We start from the raw sequence: 4,874 nt of genomic DNA, 5'->3' as shown, positions 1-4,874 counted from the left end.
GGTCCATTGGATGAGGAGAGAGCAGGGTGACTTCACTCAGTGAAGCTAGAGGAACCACCACTAGGGGGCGTCCATCTACCCATGTCACCTCCAGGAAGATCAGCCCATCCTATCTAATAATAGACAAACATGGTAATTAACCATACCTCCACTACATTTCCCATTGGCTAATCAGCAGGATATGCAAATTAACTGCCAACCAAGATGGCAGCCGGCAGCCATGCAGCTGAAGCGAACATGAGGCTTGCTTGCTCCAGTGATGGAGGAAGCCTAGGTTTCCCGCCTGCCAAGGGCCCAGCTCTGAGCTCCGGAAGCAACAATGTTGCAATTATAGAAGCTAAACAAATCCCAGATACCTGCTTTCAGCCAGCCACAGCCTCAGAGCTTAGAGCGCCAGTGATGGCAACAGAGTTTCAATTATAGAAGCTAAACAAGCCCCAGATACCTGCTTTCAGCCAGCTGCAGCCTCAGAGCTGGAGCCAGGCCTCAGAGCTGGAGCCGGCTCTCAGCTCCAGTGACAGCCATAGAAGGTAAATAAATCCCAGAAAAAAAAAGAGGCTGGGAGCTTCAGTCACCCGCCAGCCTGAAAACGGCCCTCAGCCCCTCACCCAGGCTGGCCAGACACCCAAGTGGGACCCCTACCCTGATCCGGGACACCCTTCAGGGCAAACCAGCCGGCCCCCATGCACCAGGCCTCTATCCTATATAATAAAGAGCTAATATGCAAATGGCCATCACGCCCTCACGCCATCATGCCATAATGGCTCAGACACTCAACACTGGGGAGAGAGGAATGGGGGCCAGCCAGGCACAAATGAGCTAACGAGAGAGGAATGGGGACCACCCATGCACAAATGAGCTCACGAGAGAGGAATGGGGACCAGCCAGGCTGTGGCCTGGGAGAGGGACAAGCAGCCCACCCCACGGTCCCAGGCACCTGCAGCTGTGGCCCAGGCGAAGCTGCATGCCCACAGTCCCCTGCGGCTGCAGCTGTCCTGGGCTAAGCCAGCCCGGGCTCTGGGTGCCTGCGACCAGCCGGAGGAGGGAATCCTGGGTCCCAGGTGCAGGGCAAGGCAGAAGCAGTTAGGGGCAATCAGGCCAGCAGGGGAACAATTAAGGGTAATCAGGCCAGTAGGTGAGCAGTTAGGGGTGATCAGGCAGGCAGGCAGAGGTGGTTAGGAGCAATCAGGCAGGCAGGCAGGCAGGCCGGCAAGTGATTAGGAGCCAACAGTCCTGGATTGCAAGAGGCAGTCGGACATCCCCCAAGGGGTCCCAGATTGGAGAGGGTGCAGGCTGGGCTGGGGACCCCTCCCCCACCCCTGTGCATGAATTTCATGCACTGGGCCTCTAGTTCCTATAATAAGACCAAGAGGGCAGTTCATGCAGAGAAATAGTAAATGTCCCGAGACCTGAAGGTTTATCCAATTTTCCCTCTCCTATCTTATTTGTCCGGTAAAGGGACCTGGAGGGGAAGGGCCTGGCCCTCTTGCTGCAAGTTCAACATTTATTGAGAGGTCACGCTACACCAATAACTGCCCTGAGTGTTTACCTGTATCTCCCACTTAATCCTGCAACACGTGAGACAGACACACCCATTTCACAGACGGAGAAATAGAGGTCGGCCTGTCCCAGATCACAAGGCTATGTAAGTGGCAGAGCTGGGATTTGTACCTCCAGATACTTCCATTCTGATTCCAGTGCTCTCTCCACTACAACGTGTATAATTAGAAGGGCTTATTCAAAGGAGATTCCCAGCCCAGCCAGCATGGCTCAGTGGTTGAGCGTCGACCTATGAACCAGGAGGTCATGGTTCGATTCCGGGTCAGAGCACATGCCTGAGGTGCAGGCTCAGTCCCCAGTGTGTGGCAAGCAGGAGGCAGCTGGTCAACGATTCTCTTTCATTGATGCTTCTATCTCTCCCTCCCCTTCCTCTCTGAAATCAATAAAAATACATTTAAAAAACAAAACAGACAAATGAAGAAGATTCCCAGGGCTCTCCTTGCGTGAGAAGTGGAGGACCCTGGGACTCAGGGCTGGGCCAGAAGACACCTCCTGTTCTCTCCTTCTGCCCTGCTGGCAGGAGCTGAGCTGTGGAGACCAACGACCAGGCCGTGCCCTCCCCTCTTGGAGGACTCATCTGATAAAGCCTCCTGCCCGGGAAGTCCAGAGGCCTCTCTGCAGAGCACGGTCCCCATGGTCTCGGGGAGGCCCTTGGTAAGACCAGGATGGAGCCTGCTGCCTGGGCGGGGGTAGATTACCAGGAACAGGAAGCCTGGGCCGTGCGGAGGAGGTAGGGAACGAGTGGTATGTGCTTCTCAGAGCCACCCACCCACGTCAAAGTGACATGGAGGTGTCTGGCCTGACAGCTTGTCATGGCCTGGGCGGGCCTTCCAGAAATCACCCACTTGGGGTGAGGGTGGGAGGTGCAGGGGGCCTCCTCCCATGTGTGATGACTGGTCCCAGGTTCTGGAAACTGCCTGGTCCAAGCCTTGGCCATGTGACACTCTGAGGGTGTGCCAGCCCTCCCTGGGGAGTTGCCCCCCAGCCCCTCCCACCGCAGAGGCCAGCGGAGGATAGAGCGATCCACACAGCCAGGAGGCAGACCCATGAGGCCACAGAGAGCTGGATTCCACCTGGTTTTGAAAAGCAGCTTTTCCAATGGGACAGCCTGGATTCAAAGTTCAACGCCTCTACTTAGTCATCTGGGGACATTTATTCCAGTTCCCCTGGTGTCTTCCTGCATAGAATGCAATAATAGCCATGCCTGCTCCGTGCTACGGGAGGTAACACACACCGGGTGTTCAGCTCAGTGTCTGGCACACAGCGGCCGCTCAGCGCGTGCTGGCTGTGACCACTGCCCCCTTCGCTGTCACCCCCGCAGCTCCCCACCTGCATCTGTGTCCTCCCACCTGCACCAGGGCATCGTCTGCACAATGAGGGAAACAGCAGCCTCAGGATCTAACCGGACCCAGAGGCCGCTGATGGGCAGCTGGGCTGTGACTGGCTGTCCTTCTGAAGAGCCATCGTCTGCCCCCCAACCCACTCACGCGCCCCCCACCCCCACCCCGGGAAACGCAGCAGTCAACAGAGTTGACAGAGCCAGAGGCTTTGACTGGTACTGGAGGTGCCTGGGACCAGGGACCACAGGGCACCATCACCAGCAACACCTCTCCCACCATCACACACACACACACACACACACACACACACACACACACACACACCACACACGTCCCTGGAGACTCGGAACCAATCTGGGAAGTCCCATCACCCTTCCCTGATTTTTGTCTCTATCGATGGGGGCTAAGGAATGTGTTTCTTTCTCTACCCAGACATTCCTCAACACTCCCCACCCTGCAGATCCGTCTAAGGAGTTTTTTCTTTAGGCCTCCTTCTGGGAGGACCAGAGACAGCAGGCTGCCCCCCCACCCCCCCCCCCCCCAGTGAGCGCTCGCTCTGGCGTGGAACTGGCCCACTTCACTTAGGCTGCGCCCTAGGGAGGTCGATCCCCATAAAATGCAGATGAGAAAGCTGTGCCTCCCGCCTGAGCTGAGCGTTAGGAGGTGGTGAGCTTCCTTTCCTCTCTCCCCCGGCAGAAGCAGCCGATAGTCACGAGGTGGGAAGAGTCTGGGTCCCTGGAAAACCACGTGGAGGAGAGCCTGGCCTGAGCAGACACCCTCCCTGGCTGGGTAGGCGGCTGAGAAGAAAACTGTGGTTGGGTTAAGCCACTGAGTTTGTGGGAAACAGTAGATCCGTTACAGCAGCTGTGTTACACCTCCTGGCGACAAGGCAGGCCTGGCATCTGCCCTCTCCTCAGACCTTCTTGTTTGGATGAAGCAAAAAAGAACTGGACCCTGGCCAGTTTGGCTCAGTGGATAGAGCATTGGCCTGTGGACTGAAGGGTCCTGGGTTTGATTCCAGCCAAGGGCACATGCTCGGGTTGTGGCTTGATCCCCAGTTGGGGGGCGTGCAGGAGGCAGCCAATCAGTGATTCTCTCTCATCATTGATGTTTCTATCTCTCCCTCTTCCTTTCCCTCTGAAATCAATAAAAATATTATTATGAATCTTATGAATTATTTATTTTTAAAAAAAAGAATTGGAGGGAGGACTGCCCCTGGCATCAAAACGAGAGACCAAAGCAAGCAAACAAGGCCAGGCCGGGCGGGGGCCAGCCTGGAGAATTCCCTGCTGGTGGCCGGGTGCTGTGTGTGTATCGTGAAGTCTCCTGGGGGTGCTGGCACCCACCAGGGGGATCGCAATGGTTGAGGTCAGCATAGTAAACGCAGGGAACAGTAAGCGCAGAGCAAGAAGAAATACATCTCTCAGAGGAGGCCCGGGGCCACCCATCCCTTTCTCGTGGGACTAGCTGAGTGAGCTCTGGGGCTTCCTTGTGCACATGCCTCTCCCTGAGCCCGCACAGTCGGAGGCGGAGAAAGAGGCCGGCCCGGGAGAGGAAGGACAGAACAGTGTCCTTGCCCATCTCTGTCCGCTCAGTCTGCTCGCCTGCCCTTGAAGACTCATTTCAAACCTCGCCTCCTCTGTGAGGCCTTCCTCGGCCTCTGTGGGTACAGCTGTGGCTGCTCCATCCGTGTTCGACATGCGGTGCCCAGACTCAGCCACAGCCGCCCCCATGTCGGTCACAGTTGTGCGCACCTGAGGCCGCCGTCGTGTCTTCATGTCCCCGGGCCCGGTAGGGGCACCTGGTCCAGACCAGGCTGACACGGCTGGTGCATGAGTCCATAAAGGAGCGATGGTGAAGGGAGCCGAACCCAGAGCAGAGGAACCAGCACTCAGAACCCACACTGCGGATGTCTGCGCGGCCACGTGGGCCTTCTCCAGTTCCTACCCCGGGTACCAGGACCAATCCAGTGAC

Source organism: Myotis myotis, unplaced genomic scaffold (assembly GCF_014108235.1).
Source record: "Myotis myotis isolate mMyoMyo1 unplaced genomic scaffold, mMyoMyo1.p scaffold_m19_p_10, whole genome shotgun sequence".
In the NCBI taxonomy this organism is placed as follows: Eukaryota; Metazoa; Chordata; class Mammalia; order Chiroptera; family Vespertilionidae; genus Myotis; species Myotis myotis.
Note: the sequence above shows the minus strand (reverse complement) of the source record.